Here is a 17,057-nt window from a genome sequence, read left to right on the forward strand (position 1 = left end):
GTGCTGAGAGCTCCAGGTTATGCTCAGGCCTTCTTAGTCCAGACTGATGCTTCCAACAGAGGGATAGGAGCAGTCTTGAATCAATTTGATGACAAAGGCAGTGAGAACCCCATCAGCTTTATTAGTAGGAAACTAAAAGATTAGGAAACCAGTGGGCCACAATTGAACGTGAATGTTTTTCTATTGAATGGGCCTTTTAAGAAGTTAGGCCATACCTCTATGGAACTACTTTCCGGATTCAAACTGACCACCAACCATTAAGGTGGTTGATGCAGATAAAAGGAGAACACCCAAAATTGCTGAGGTTGGGTCATAAGCCTACAAAGCTTTGACTTCACTATTGAGTTCAGGTCAGGTACCCAATATAAGAATGCTGATGGTCTTTCTAGATAGTATGACCGACTGGATCAAGACGTTCATCCAGGAGTGAATTAGATCCTCCTGTCCCTAGTCTGGGGGGGACGGGTGTTGGGGAGAATTCTCTGTAAAGGCTAATTTCCCAAACCTAGTGAGTCCCCCAGCAGCTTTGCTGGATTTTTGGGGTTTATTTTCTTCTCCTGCTAAGAGTGAGACTCTTTTTCTCCCACTGTTAGACATGATTTGAGGTGTTCCTTTGACTTTGCATGTGTTCTATGGGCTATGGGGTCCTTTACCCCATAGGGTTTCATGTGTTTTTGATATGTGGGTTACACAGCACCCTCCGTGCAGTAACCCAGGGGTTTCGTAGCGACCCCCAAACATAGACTCCATACCCTGGGACTGACTACTGTCTCCCAGGGCATGTAAAGTCACCATTGGCTTTACTAGTCTTAAATTGTGAACAGAACCAGTACAAACCATCATATTGTGGACGTACTGTTCGGGGCAATTCGATTGCCCCGGGGTCTGTTGTTCGAGGGGGAACTGTCCAGTCCCCCCTGACCGAGTTTTGACTGGTGGCAGTGGAAACTACTTTTTGTATTCGACCGCGAATATATTCCTATGGGATTTTCCCATTGTTCGAGGCTACCACTTTTTAAAATAGCCTCGAACATACCGCCAGTTTATTAAATTAATATAAATTCACCAGTTGGTATTTTTTGCCGAAACTCGGTTCCAAAATGGCGTTTGTGTTCGCTTCTGTGACTCCAACCCAAGTCGAGCCCTTTGTTCCACTTTTTGGCGGGCTTCTCCACAGAAGCCTCCAAAAGTGGTGCCACTCTGTCTGGGTACCACAGTGGGTGTGGGAGGGGGTTTAGTCACCCTGGACTGAGTTGCCTCGGCAACTCAAGTCGCACTCTTGTGTGATTGGCCCAGGCTCACCACTTAGCATGTTTGAGTGACAGCTAGGCTGAATGAATGGGGGTTTTCTGCATAAAAGCAGGGCTTTGGGGACTGGAACTTCAGAAGTCGCCACAGGACCTAAAGAATCTGAGGAGGGAGAAGCTGAGCCAACCTGCAACGACAACACCACCGGTGGAGCCCTGCTGAACCGTCTCACCACTTTTCCCGACGACAGAGGAGATCTCCAGTCTGGAGAGTCTTCTTCCTTTGACTGGTGGGGATAACCAGTTTGCCCGTCTTTTCGCCTTCCTGGACCATCTCGTGGCCGCCTTGCCTGTGCCAAGAACCCCGGCAACCGGAATACCACGGTTTACCACTACCACGAAGAAAAAGGTAGTCCCTTGTAACCGGAAAACTCTGCGGCTGGTTTCTTCCCTGGCAGTACAGCGACCTTCATCTTTCCTCCACGTCGAGACCTCCTCTCCCTCTGGATGAAACACCGACTTGCCCCCGCTGCCAGGAACAACTGCCCCCGCTGGAGCGTTCTTCCCATTTCAGGTACTGTGTCCCGCCTGGCTTCCCTTGCGACAGATCATTCGGGGTGACAGTAAATCCTCGACTTTCTAACCTCGGTTAGCCTGGGGCCTGTTAACTAACTTTTCCTGACTTGATCTCAATCTTTTATGAACTATCTACAAAGACTCTTGGGGCATAACCCTAATGTGTGATCCTGGACACATTTCGCTTGCTCTCTTTAAGAGTGGGCCTGGCATTTGAACTCCCTTGCTCTCCAGTAGACTTTGCCTAACCTGCCTCACTGTGGTTCTTTGAAAAGTATTGAAAATGTGTGCTTTCATAACTTTGCCTTTTCCCTCCCTTTTTCTATAACTTATTAGAGTGCCATCTTATGTTAAGCGCCCACCTCTGTCTGAAAATAAGTGGTGTTTCTCATTAAGACTAGTCTAATAAGTAATCAAGGTTGTATATATATAATGGTGACTGTGTGTTGAATTTACTTACCTCTTTTTGTGCTAGTGTAATTTACAAGTGTGTCTTTAAATAATTATATACTTTTACACCAAAGCTCTGGTCAGTGTTTGCTTGTGCTACTGTATCTCTGTACCTATTGTGTATACTCTATATACTGCCTAACTCATCTTGAGAGAAGTCTGACTGCTCAGCCACAGCTACCAGGTAAATCTGGGTGGTACAGACTGCTACCAATTGTGTTTACTGCCAACCACATGTAGTCTAAATCTTTTGCAGTGATCCCCAAGGGAACTGCACAGGTTTCTGCCTAACAACGAGTGTTAAGGAGATTTATAATTTTGTATTCTTCATCCCCTCTCCTAGCGAGACCCCCAGCACTTAACTTTTTGCAGGACTTCTGGACCTTTTTCTTTAAATCCTGAATGAGTGGAGCCTTTTTCCATTAGTTCATTCTTGTGGGCTCTGTCATTTGGAACTCTGTTCTTTGTTTTACCTGTCCTATGGAGTCTAGGTTCCTCCATATCTCTTTTAAGACATCTGCATTTTACTTTTGCAGCACAGAGCTCCTTATGGCCATTGTCGCTGGAAAAGCTTTTCTTTCTTTTTCCTATCTCTCCTAAAACTCTATATTCTGAGAAAATTGGCACATACCACTGTATGTGGAGTGCCAAGGGGATACATAGTATTCCCCTTCTCTCTGTTCCTGCGACTTTTTTGTCACATAGACAACATTATCGTTTTGGCTGGTGGCAGTGGACGTGTTCTACCAACTATTGTGTTCATTTTTACTGCAGACTGTGTTCACAGTCTCGTTAATGCACAATCAGTCTACCTAAGTTCTAATTTAGTGGCTCCTTTCCTTTTTTGCCATTTCTAGCCTGGTTGTTCTTTGTTAGCCCATCTACCATTCTGGGAGTGGGAGGTCTGTGTGTGTTGTTTGCCTTTGGCGGGTACCCTTGGGTGTCTCTCCCTAGGCACTCCCCTGTTTCTTCTCTGCCTGAGTGCCTGAAATGGAACCATCTCCCACTGGGAGTCTGTCTGTCATGATTGGACTGCGCCTTTCTGTAACTGCTGAGATTGCAGTCCTCTGTGCTGAAACTGAATAAAAGGGGACATTCCTGAGGTGAAAGGCAAGTCGACCACTGGAAACTGAATTAACCGACGACCAGAGACACCTGCAGACCCTTTTCAACACTGTGAAACAATCACTGCGGTCCTGACCCCGTTTTCTGTTTGACAGAGGAACTCCGAAGAGGACGGCTCCTTCCCTTTGACTGTTGGGAACCACCAATCTGAGGCATCTCCCGAGGTGCTGTGCCTTTCCAGAGCTCCAGACCGCGAATACCAGATGACATCTGACCCAATTGAAGTGCATCATCTTTCAAAGGCTGAATCTGTCCAAGTCTTTGCTGAGCTCCAGGTGAACCTCCAGAGACATGAAACAACTCATCCAATTCCCCTCACCAGAGTGCGGGACTCTAGGAACCGAAGAAGATTGACCGGCCAAGTTGTGTCCTTTGTTAGTGCTGCAGAAAAGGCGCCAAAACCACAGACTGACCAGAGAAGCTGAAGGAATTCGTTCCTGAGGTCCTTTCTTTAGGCTACTGCTGAGACATCCCGCCCATTGTCCTGCCTTTCGTCACCAGAACAAGGAATCCGGAGACCTGGTTGATGGCTGTTGCATAGAGGAGAATCCAGCCACAAACATTTCTTCTAATGTAAGGTACTATGGGGTGAAAAGGTATTGCTTACCTTAAACCGAGAAGTCGCTCCAGTGCCTTGGAGTGCACAAAGAGGTGTCCAGGGTGCCCTCTCTTATCTCTGACCCAAACTGCCTGCTTGTGCCCCTTATGCAAATCCTTTAACAGGGTCTCCGTCGTTGTGTTGAGTCTGCAAGTATCCTTTTGTAGAGACAAGAAGTATCCTCAGGAACTTTTGCTGTTTCCCTGCTTCGTAATACTTTAAGCCTTCTCCAAACTGACCTTTGCTGCTAGTTAGGAATTGGACTTTAAAAGTGTTAGTTTGTTCCGAAAACCGTCTATATAACCTTAAGCTCTGCTACTGTTTGACTAACCAACTACTTTCTTCCCAAAAGTTTTTTATCTTATGGGGTTTTGCTAACTAAACACATTTACCGCATTTCTTCTGTCTTAAATGAGTGCACGGTACTACCGATAATACAGTAGAACTGTCATTAGTGTCAAACGCTGTAAGAATTGGTACCGGAAGCAACTACAAATTAAGCAGTGGCTTTTGAAAAGTATTCTTAAGTAATCCAATGTGTTTTGGTTTAATGTATAAAACATCTCTTGTGTAAATATAATAAATATATATTTTGTACACATTCATTGGTGCAAGAGTTTCTTTGAATTGCATTACTAACTGGTTTCAGTGTACTTACCTACAGCTCACATCTTCCTCTTATGATAAGCCTGACTGCTCTGCCACTCTACCTAGGTTCCATGAGTAGTACAGACTCATGCTAAGAGTTGGGGAACTGTATGCCATTGGGATAGTTTTATGAATTCTTACCTCAAGTGGACTTTAGGTTAACTCCCCTAACCCATGCCAATACTGAACATTAAGGAGAGCACCATACACAGTACTGCCATGCTGTAACAAACTCTATAGAGTGCAACAACAGGTCCAATTTCGTGATCTCAAAGTAGACGAATGCAGCCCCCAGGCCATCCCCGACACCACAGGTGGAGATGATGATTGCAACCGAAAACCACATAGTTGCTGGCACATCAGACTGGAGCCTGAGATGGATGGTAGTTTACAACTAAGCATCCCTGATAAAAGAGGGTGATGACCCTGAACATCAGCACCTCGGGCAGCATTTTCCTTTGAACTCAGATCTGTCACTTCGTCCGGAAGCCCCAGCGCTTAGAGAAATAAGAGAAGAATGCATACCATCACCCTTACTCCCTTTTTTAGATTGGGATATTAGGTATCGCTTGCGACACCTATAAGCCTAAACCTTTGCATTGGAGTACAGATAGGGAGGAATGACATATGAGGAGGGATACAGCGTGTGTAGGTGTTGTTTGGTTCTGTGCCACCTATTGCCTGCCAATGGCCAAGCTAATCAGTATGGCCATTCCCATCCATTCCTGCCTCTGCCTGCCCAAACCACCTCCTCATGGGAACTTTTTGAGCTTGCTTTAATCAAGCCTTACAATCAGGCTTTGCATTCAAAGTGCCTGCCAGTGTTTGCTCAAAGCAGTCTTTTGAGAGTTAATGACTTAATTTGAGTTGTAAACATGCTACTAGTGTAATAAAAATGTCTTACTAGGCTTGCCTTCAGCCACTTGATTTATAAGCATGTCTTTCACTGAAGTCCTATTAAAAACAAGCATTGGCGGAGCATCACGGCGGCCCCCCCAGAGAGGGCGGAGGGGAAGTGGATCAAGGGTCCTAAGCCCAATGGAGAGAGAGCACGGCCGGCAATGGGGAGAAGCAGCAGATGCGGTGGGCATTTCGCCCCAGAAGAAAAACGTGGGCGTATGGACCTCATACTGTGGGCAGCTAGTGAAGAGTTGAATTGTGGCATAAACTGAGGTATCCTGACTAACTCTGGCACTTCAGCGCCCGATCAAACAGCCTGGAACCCCCCGTGGGGGCGAAATGGAACACTGAGGGCCCGGAGATAGACACTGGACCTTGTTGACAGCCCATCCTCACAGGCTAAACTGGAATCCTTAGAACTGCATGACAAGGGACTCAAAGGTCCCCCTCTGTGAACTGCGATCTACAGTGTCCGTAATTGAGTCTCTCTCTAACGCTCACCTGCTTCCCGTAGAGGCGCCGGTCTTGACTGGCGTATACCGTATCTTCAAAGGTGATGTGTAACACACGACTGGCTCTTTGGGCTGGACCTCTGTGCACTGTATGTCTGACACGAAGGGTAAAATGTCTGCAGATAGAAAATATGGGATTAAGGAACTGGGTTATTGAATGTCTCTCTCTTCTTCCCTTTCTCTTCTCCTGTAGAACCCCAAAGGTTAACGCTCTCACCTTAGGTAAGTGAACGCCGTGCTCTCCATCTGCCTCGGGGCAGGGTGCTGTAACCAGTTTCTTCACTGGATAAGGGGAGCAGGCCTCTTGACTTCAGAGGACTGCTGTCCGTCGCGAGTAATTCTAATGTCTTTAAAGTCTTTAGTAATGATGTTTCTTGTTTTGCAGGGTTCCGGCGATGGCGGATGACGGGCTGAAGTGAGTTGAAGATGGAGCCCGTGTAATGAATAGAAGCGCCTGGAAGCACGTAAGTAAGTGCTTGTTGCCTGCTTCACGATGCGCTCTAACTGTCTTTTTATTTTGCAGGTACAAGTTCGGAGCGGCTGCAGGGTGCCGGAATACCCACTGGGTTAGATGTGGAAAGGAGTAATGGCACGTGAGTATTAAAGTTCCCCAATGTCTTTAAACGCACCTTGTTTTGTTTTTCAGATGCGGGATGCAGTGCCGAAGGCCTCCGGAGCGTGCGAAGAGTTGGTAAGCTTTTGTTTTTCAGATGCCGGAATGCAGTGTGAAGACCTCCGGAGCGCACGAAGAGTAGGTAAGCCTTTGTCTTTCAGATGCCGGAATGCAGCGCGAGGCGTTGGTGACAACCGATGGACCAGGTAAGTGAAGAGCTGTCACTGAAGACCGTAATGCTAACCTGTTCTTTCTTGTCTTTATAGGTGTTGCTGAAGACTGGATTCAGGATGGTAAGCCTTTTTCCTTAGGCCCAGGATCAGATGCAGAAGACACGATGAGCGTTCTGCTGCAGAGGATGCAGAATAACGCAAAGCAAGATTCATCCATCGGGTGTGGTTTAAATAGCCTCCTGTAGTCCTTCCACAGCCACGCCTAGATAAGAAAAGAGTTCCTGCTTTCCAGAAGAGTTCCAGTGTTCTGAATCTAGGGAGTGGCTCCTGCCCCACCCAACAGGAAAAGTAGTTCCAAACAGAAGAGGATCAGAGGCTCAACTGGCAGGCAAGTAAGCAGCATGGTCTGCTGCAGGTAAATCCACCCAAGCATTATGAGCCTGGCGCTTCCAGCGCTGGGACTGGGCATATTTATGAGCCTGGTGCCACTGGCGCCAGGACTGGGTCCAAAAGGTCCCAATTGGGACTGGTTGGCACTCGGAACCTGGGTTATGGATCTGCTTCCAAGGGAGTTGGGAAAACCCTGACCTTTTGGAAGCAGAGATCATGACACTCTCGCTCCTTTAGCACTGGTCAGTGGACACCTACAGCATGATCTTTGACACCCAATGCCACACTGCATAGCAGAAGAAAGGTGAGCCCAGCAACACTAGAGGCATACATGAGGCGGTAAAATAGTGGGGGCACCCGACACGGCAATGAGCTACCCTCCTGCATGATTGAGGCAACGTCGGGCCGGATGCAAAGAAGGTGCTGCTGATATACAGCAAGCATTGACGAGTGAATGCCCGAATTAAAGCAGAGGTACGGGCAACAGCTATATGGTCCATTATGTTCAAATAATCTGCGAAACTGAAGGGAGCCGCGTCTGGTGACATCCAAGCCATGATGCAGTTTGCAGACGCCCACGAGCGTAGCCAACAACACGCAACTGCACAGATACACTCCCCGCCGCCTGAAAGTGCATATGAACCGGAGGATCCTCCGATAAGGAAATCAGATTTGCTGGCAATGCTCCAAGAGGTCAAAAAAGACATTAAGGATGGTGCCTCCGAAGTAGAAAAGTCCATTGCAGATCTCAATAGAGGAGTCATGGCGGTGGAGAAAAGGGTCAACGAGATGGAGACGGCAGTGGCGGAACAAGGGCAGGAGTATTTTGAACTCACCAGAAGAGTGGCTGAACTGGAAACACAGATGGCTCAGGTCCAGCCTAAACAGGAGGACGCCGAAAATAGGTCTAGGGTTAACAATATACGTATCCGAGGGATCCCGAAGACGGTGGCGGACGCCGACCTACAGCAGCATGTAATAGACCTGTTCCGGCAGATCCTGGGGGTGGCGGAGGAAAGAGAGATCATACTGGATCACACACATCGGGTATACTCCACCTTTCAACTTAGCAAAAACCTGATGCCAGATGTGCTGACCCGGGTACACCTCTTTCAATTAAAGGAGGACATTATGTGAGCGTCAAGGGAAACCAGAAATGTTCGATATCGATGGGCATTTCCAGCAGGGCTCCGCTTCGAGTAGAAGGGGCAGCGATATACAATTACGAAGGTGGAAGATATGGACGAGCTCATGAGGGAAGGAAATTAAACTGAGAGCGGGGATAAAGATGGACCCTCGCCTGCAAAGAACGAAAGAGCGGCAGGACCGGAGAGGGAACGATGGAGACCAGCACGGCCGCGGCTGAAGGGCTGCTACAAAGCACACAGGCCTGTGGACCCTACATGAAGACTCCCAAGGATAGAGTGGGTCAACTTGGAATTATAAGTGAAGGGATGTTAGGGTTGGGATGATTGATCTGATTGTTCTCCAGATACCCACAGTGTTAGCTGTAAGGGGGAAGTTAAACCACAAATGAGAAGGAATTAGTACGGAGGGATAAGTGGGGAGGGGCAGTGGTGGGCAGGGAGGAATTTGGATCCCCAAACTCCCAGGAGTACACAAACACCTGGTGATCCACTGTGGTAGTCATGGTGGAAGTTACGGTTAAAGTTTGGGGGGTGGTTACAAGTTTGGGAGTTAGGGGTAAAAGAAATGAATACAGCAAATTGGTTAAAGGCATGCATAGCTCAGGCGACAACCACAGGGGTGTGGATGGACCCAATAATAGGCGGGAAGGCCCTCATCTGCACCTCAATCATGGCTGACCTAAAGTTTGTGACATTAAATGTCCATGGACTTAATTCCCTGATTAAAAGGAAATCTATATTGAAGCGAATCATGGATCTTCAGGCCGCAGTTGTGTGGCTGCAAGAGACGCACTTGCTCCCTGAAGACGAACACAGGTTAAGACATAGAGCCTTTCCCATGCAATACCTGGCTTCAAGTGGGACCAAGAAGAGGGGAGTTGGTATACTGATAGCCAAAGGAATTCGGTTTGAGTAAAAAGGGACCCAGAGGGCAGATATCTGGTGGTGGGAGGGGTGTTGATGGACCAGCAGGTTACCTTAGTGGCAATCTACGCTCCCAATGACAGACAAGACCAGTTCTGTTAGGACTGTTGCCCAAGATTGCAGAGTGGGGGACAGGGCAGATCTTCGTAGGGGGAGACTTCAATGGTGTAATGGATGCCTCGATGGATAAAACCCTCCCAGCCACCTCCAATGACTTACAGACTTGCCATAGCCCGATTCCTCAGATAACTACATCTGATCGAAACCTGGCGGTTTTTCCGTCCCCAGGACAAAGTCTACACCCATTATTCTGCCACTCATAGAGGCTTCTCGTGGATCGATATGGTGTTAGTTTCGGATACCATGATCCCACAGGTTACAGGGGTAGATATACGGGTGCGCTGCTTAACCGACCATGCGCCGGGCTCCCTGATGGTGGAAGTACTTACCCCCCAGCGAGAGCCAACAGGCCCTAGCGGCTAAACGAGATCATCTTAAAAGATTTGGCGTTGAGAGCGGACATAGAACGAACCCTAAACAATTATTTCCAAGAAAACACCACACGACTGGGGAACCATTTGGGGCACTAGTAAAGCGGTGGTAAGGGGCGAGCTCATCGCACACACAGCATATTATGTCCAGAGGAAAGAAAGGGTGAGGCGGGAACTGGAAGCTGAATCAAGGGAAGCAGAGTCACTCTATGGGAATAAAGGGTCACAGAGGGCATGGCGGCACTTAAAAAAGCCAAGTCAGCCCAAGAAGCACACCTAGCAGACGAGTCTGCTAAACTCCTCCTTCGAACCAAACAGTCATACTATATACACAGGGATAAGGCCAATCGGTTTCTTGCAGCTAAATTAAGAAAGCAGAAAAACAGAAACCGTATCACTCGTAGACACCATGATGGCAACCTACTGAGGGGGGAAAGGGAGATAAGGGATATAATGCACTCCTACTACACACAAAATCGGAAGGGGGATGAATTAGACCGGGAGGCGCATGAAGCATTTTTGAGACAGGTGGAGTTCCCGTAGATTAGAGGCGGATAGGCAAATGCTAGAAGCGCCTATAACGGAGGAATAAGTGGGAAGGGTGATAGGTGTTCTGAAAAGACATAAAAATCCCCCAGCCCGGACGGGTTTTGTAATGCATATTACAAAACGTTCAGGACCGCTCTGGTAGGCCCCTTAGCAAAATTGTTCAATTATATAAGGGATTCGGGACGGCCTTCACGGGACATGGTCCCAGCCACTACGGTTCTCTTGCTAAAGCCAGACAGGGATCCATTGCACTGCGCAAGCTACCTCCCCATCTCTTTATTGAATGGGGACGCAAACATTTATTCCACGATTCTGGCCCAGAGACTGGCAAGCGTTCTCCCCAAAATTATCCACCCGGATCAGGCGGGCTTTGTGAAGGGGCGCCACACTTATGATAATATTCACAGGGCCATAAACACTATCGAATGGGGGCGAAGAACCGGACAGCGGTTCTCGGTGTTGGCCCTAGATGCTTCTACGGCTATCGACAGCCTAAATTGGGTATATTTAGAACTGACCCTTGAGAAATGTGGGTGCGGTCCAATTTTCACCCGAATGATCCTAGCCAACTATTGGAACCCTACCACGCGGCACATGGTTAATGGCCAACTTACAGAAAGCATACCGATTAGTAAAGGGACAAGGCAAGGGTGTTCATTGTCACCACTGATTTTTGCTATGGACATGGAGCCCCTGGCGCAGAAAGCCTGCAGTGATCAGGAAATCTGAGGGGTGGAGGTGGGAACCAAGGGACCCCAGAAAATCGCGCTTTATGTGGATGACGTCTTGATGTTCTTGAAAGACACAACTCACTCACTCCATGCGGCCATTAAACTGTTTGACAACTTTGCCAGGGTCTCCGGGTTCTACATTAATTACGCCAAATCCAAGGCCCTCAATATTACTGAAGACCCAGACCGAGTGTCAGAAGGGGAAAGCCGGTATGCATTGAAATGGGAACAGAAAGCTGTGATATCTGGGGATACACTTTACATCTGGGTATAGGAGGCTATATGGGGCAAATATCCCAGAATTATTGAAAACATTGATTGCGGACCTCAGGCGCTGGGACAGGCAGGAGTTATCCTGGCTTGCTCGTATTACGTCAGTGAAGATGGCAGTGAAGATGTCCCTTCTCCCTAGGTTCCTGTACGTGGTGGGGGCGCTCCCAATACGTATCCCGAGCCCAGCGATTAGAAACCTACAAAAAGAAGTGTTGTCTTTCAAATTGAATAAGAAAAAGCCCTGGGTTCCTAGGAAGGTTCTGCATTGGCCGCAGATAATGGGGGGCCTGGGGGTACTGGAACTCTGCAGGTACTTATGGGCGGCACAAGTGGCACCGATGCTGCAATGGGCGCCTAAAGAAAACCAAAATGGGTGGACAATGAAGGAGAGGGAGGCAACCAAGGTCCCTCTGGAGAACCTGGGATTCCTGCCAGTTAGGCATAGAGGTAATGGAGGAACACTCCTGGAAACAACTAAAGCCACACTATGGTATTGAGACAAGGTGCTGCGAGGAAACAGGATAGGAATAGGAGGTGGTCCACTTGGGCCAGTGGCACATAACCCAGACTTTATGCCGGGAAGGCAACCTGGCTTTTGGACACACTGGGGAGGAGGGCAACCCTTGACACTGGAGGACTTGCACGTGGAAGGGACACCCTTGACATTTGAAGGATGCAAGGACAAATTCCAAATCCCAGAGGGGGAGCGCTTTCGCTACACTCAAATCAGACATTGGATTACAAATACTAAAACGAAGGAAGGGGCTACCCGGGATCCAGTAGGTCTAGAATTTACCATAAAGGAGGGGACAACGGAGAAAGGGGTGTCAAGACTCTATAAACTGATGAGTGGAGCTGCCCCAGAGGAGAGCCTACCGCATATGCAAAAATGGGAGCAGGATGTCGGGGAGCCGGTACCCGGGGAGATATGGAGTCATATATTGCGACGGGCCACGAAAAGTTCCAAGTGCGCCTCAACAAGAGAGGCGGCGTACAAAATGCACCTGAGGTGGTACATGACTCTGCAGCAGTTACATTCCATTAACCCAGAAAACCCCCCAACATGCTGGAGAGGCTGCAGACAAGTAGGAGACTTAATCCATAGGTGGGGGGCCTGCCCAGTGGCGGAGACATATTGGAAGGAAATCGTAAGCCACATTAAAGAGGTGGTGGGCGTACAACTCCCCCTAGATCCAATGGTAATCCTGCTGGGAAAGGCGGCTGAGGGATGCTACGCATGCACTGGGTATAGAGCGGACCTCATCACCCATATGTTGAACTCGGCTAGAATTAACCTGGCACAAACATGGAAAAACAAGCAGGGGCCGGTAGTGGCCAGATTCTGGGTGAGACTGTGGGGAGTGATGGCCATGGAAAAGGTAACGGCACTGGCATATGGATCACTCCCGAAATACCAGAACACATGGCTACCATTCCACGAGTTTATGGACAATAGGGAACAAATGTACTTTAAGCCTAATTACCTCCATAGGGTCTCCATCCTGTGAACACTGTGCATTAAGGACATGTGTTGGTATACTACGCACCTTTCATATTGGACATTGATGTGTTGCCTTAATCAAAGTTGGAAGTTATACGGCAGAAAGGGGGGGTGGGATGAGGGGGAGGGGGATGTTATAACTGTTATACTCACGAGTACCAATGCAACGAAGCCAAGGATGGGAATGATGCTTGTAATTTGAGCTCCCGAGAAATAAATACAATTTGTAAAAAAAAAGCTTTGGCAAAGCCACTGAAGTCCTGTTTAAAACAAGCATTGGCAAAGCCAACATGTTGGTTTGTGCATAAGTGTTAAGCTTTTGACAGGCGCTGCTATTAGATGCCAAGCTACTCTCACCATTTTGCATCTGCTACCAACAACTAAGGCTGTGCCTGGAAAGTGCCTTTCCCATGCCTGCACAAAAGCCTTAACTGTTGGAATTGCCGATGCTTGTTATTCCTGTGTGCTTTCGTGGAACAAATACAATAGTCAAGATGGGGGATAAACATTCAACCTGAATTATTGGGTATAGTTTTAGCTTTCCCTTCATTTAATTGAACTTTCCTCCTTGAAAGAATATGTTGCTGCATCACAACGAATTTCAAGTTCTCTCCCCAGTCAACTTTCAACCCTGAGAAAGCTAATGTTTCAGCCTGCTGTGACCCTATGTCATTACAAGAGTTTGTCGGTTACAAATAACCCTTCCCATTCTAAAGGCCATGGTTTATTCTTAGCACTTGTAAAATGTAAATACCACTGCTGTAAATGGTATATACATTTTAACACCTATATCCCACATAGATTGCCCAGGTAAATCATTGATCGGTTTTCCAGTCAAAGGAAAACATATTCCTCCACCCTTACAGAATTGTTGGGTTGTATGTGATTTGTGGATCCCTTTTCACCACCATAATCTCAATACTCTGAGGCCTTATATTAAGTCTTGAGGGATGCCTGTGATTTTGTTGCTCCCCTACAACTCAGTCAATCCTAAAAGCAAGCCTGTACCATGGTCTGACCAGTAACGTTCCATCATTACAAAATATTCCCTCAGTTGGAAACTAAATGCCGTAACTCTTTATGCTATTTGAATCTTATTGAACAAAAGCCACTCTTAAACTTATACAGGAAATACATCTTTGAATTCAAAACAGTTCTCCTTGCTAATAAATTTTAAAGCTACTTAAATAAACAGCAAGACCTTTTCAAAGTTTTTTTGTGCTGCTTCTCATACTTGTCTGTAGGGCAATTTCGTGCCATGTTTAGAATGTTGCAATGAGTTAGATACCCTCTTCATTAAAAGATTGAAGCCTTTAGAACTTCCATCCACCAGGGTACCTGAAAGGTTCAAGTAGCTTTTCATACCCATCTGCTACAATTTCCTTTTTGCCATACCTTCAGCGCTCAAACAGTCTTTATTTCTGAGAATCTGGACACACTGAATATTTTTAAACTCTCCTACAACTCGGTGGAGGTCCCTGCCTTGGTGGCTAAAATGCATACATGATAAACCCATTGATTACTTCAATCAACCTTTTGTTATCCCATGGAGTTGTTCCAATGACATTGAAACCGTCTCTCCTCACCCTCTGGCCGAAGAAAGCCCCTTTGGATTCCTCCGTAGTTAGTAACTATTGGACTATCACCAGGATTAGCTGACCTACTGGGAGTGTAGGGAAGATTCTTTATTCTCAATTGCAAACGTTTGTTAAGGACAATAATATCCTGGAGCATCGTCAGTGCTGGTTTCGTCTTGAGAACAAAATGGCGTTGGCTATTGTTTGACCTCTTATGACACACCAAAGATGGAGCCCTTTCACTTCTGGTCATGCTGGATTTTATCTGAGGTGTTCAACAGACTACTGATTGATCGATCCAATTCTGTGGCCTTTGTAGGTGGAGTGTTTAGAGTATTTTGTTCCTTTTGGGCAAGTCATACACAGTGTGTGAAACTGGCCACTGTGAAAAACAAGAGGGTGTTTCACAACCTAGTTCCCAGGGATCCTGTACTCAGGTGGCCAGGGAAAGGCCATCACTTTTGGATCTCAACACTGGGTCTGGACAAGCAAGGGAGGATCACTTGGGTAGGGGGTCCTCGTGGAGAGGGGGAGATGCACCCGATGGTGAGACCCAACCCATTTAACCCCTATCTCTGCTGGCTTTATGGGAAATTGCAACTCCCATAATTCCTCCTCACTTTACATTGACAACACTACTGAGCCGAGGAAGATGAGAAATGAGGCTAGAAAGATTACCTCTACCAATGGCTCTGTCCCTGTAATGAGGCCAGGCAGAGTCGGGCACGTAATCCTAACTACACACACCTTTCAATTGTTAACACTCCCAGTCAGGCTAAAAAGTGGCGCACAGAGGCACACTCTGAACGAGGATGGGTATGAGAAGGAACAGCTCTTGCGAGGCTGATGAGAGCCAGACAATGGAAGTTTAAAGGCCAAGGGGCTGGTCGGCAGTTGCGATGAACGAGACAGAGCCAGGCAAGGATTCCACCCTTTCGGGAAGCCGTAAGCATTCCAAGACTGAAACCGAGTGAGTGGAAGAAAGAAACCTGCAAAGTGCTGGGAAGCAGCCTGCTACCCTCCCAGGTGAACAGCGGAGTTGGGGAGGAGCAGAGAAGGTGTTGGTAACAGCCTTGACTGCTGCATGAAAGGAGTTGATGAAAGTAGACCAATTAACGACCAGTGAGCTATCGAAGGAAACAAAAGCCCTGTTTGTGTTTAAAGCAAAAATAACTGTAACCCAAAAGCTGAAGGCTGCGCCTGTACCGGTAAAATGCGTAATGGAAAGAACAATTGTTGAATTGTAAAAGGAAAGGATACAAAGTAACAGAGTGATCATGCAAGGTGAAGTCGCACATTCAAAAGTCTCATTGAAACGTTTTAAGTGGAAATGTATTGCAACGGGAACCAAAGGCAAGAAAGTAACCGCGATCCCGAAGGAAAGTTGATTATGTGAAAAGCAAAGTTGGTGAACTCTGAATATGCCAAAAGGGCAAACTAAAGAGAAGAGACTACAAGTATGAAGAGGCCTTGGTGATACCAGATTAGAAGGATTGTAGATATTGTGTAAAGAGAGGTCAAAGTGGTCATGCAGAGCTCTATGTAAAATCCTTGCAGTTTTGAAAGTCTTTGACAGTGAAAAGACACCCAAGACAAAACCCCCACATAAAGCGATACGGGCTAGAGCCCGGCAGAGGAAAGCCTGTGCAGAACTGTGATAAAGTGAGGAATTGAATGTGAAATGAAAGGCTGGCTCGGGCCCGGCGTAGGAAAGCCTGTGGTGAACTGTGGGAAAGTAAAAGGTCAAAAGTAGAACTGTGTATTTATGACAAGGTGGAGGAAGCCTAAGGAAGTGATTGAACTGCGTGAAGCCCAAGCCTGAACTGTTGAATTGTGCCGGTAAACCAAAGTGTACAAGACTGAGGGAACTGTGCCTTCCACCTATCCTTGTTAAGAAAACTCTGAAAACCCTCTGGCGCTAGACGTGGGGAAGGGAGTTGTTATTAAGCCATTCTGACATTTCGTTTGAGACACTATTTTCCTTTTGTATTGCCTTAACACAGTTGTCATTTCGAGAAGGAGGGCAATGCTTTTTATTTTATTTTAGTATAGGCCTTTTATTTTTGACCAGACTGACTCTGACTTGTTTTATTTATTTAATGGTTGAGAGTCCTCCAATTCTAGAGTTCTGTCCAGTTAGTTCTACCAACCCAACCAAAATACCAAATAAAGGTTTTCAAAACTTGTATCCATTGCAACTGTGACTACTTGCTGCCTTCCTTTTACCACTTTCATCTTGGATACCATCTCTGTGAATTGTGGCGTCCCAACAGGTCTCTTTCTGGATCCTCTCTAATGTAACATATACCTTTGCCCTGTGTTAGATCTTCTCGTAAAGCATTATCTCATGTTTTACTCCTATGTTAACACACAAATGTATCTGCGGTCCAAGTTCCTAGGGATCATTTGGAACTAATTCTATAGTCCTTTAGTCAGTGCAGTTCAAAACAAGGTACTCCATCACTACCTATACTTTTTGGTTTAAAATGACTTTATCATCCTCAGCAAGAATTCTGGGAGATAGCTGAAACTCAGATTTCAGCCTTAAAGCTCCAGTATATGATGTCACCCAAGCAGAAGAAGCCCTTTATCGTCATCGGTTTTAGGATTTTGGCCTAAGAGATGTCCTAT

At 46.8% G+C, this 17,057-nt stretch overlaps 1 protein-coding gene across 5 annotated transcripts in view; it reads left to right on the top strand.

Annotated features, from left to right (window-relative positions):
• Positions 1-17,057, top strand: part of LOC138567577 (uncharacterized) — a 464,209-nt gene that overhangs the window by 201,191 nt on the left and 245,961 nt on the right. The window lies entirely within an intron of this gene.

The sequence above is a fragment of the Ambystoma mexicanum genome, chromosome 2p (genome assembly GCF_040938575.1).
Source record: "Ambystoma mexicanum isolate Mex_15411 chromosome 2p, UKY_AmexF1_1, whole genome shotgun sequence".
NCBI classification, from domain to species: Eukaryota; Metazoa; Chordata; class Amphibia; order Caudata; family Ambystomatidae; genus Ambystoma; species Ambystoma mexicanum.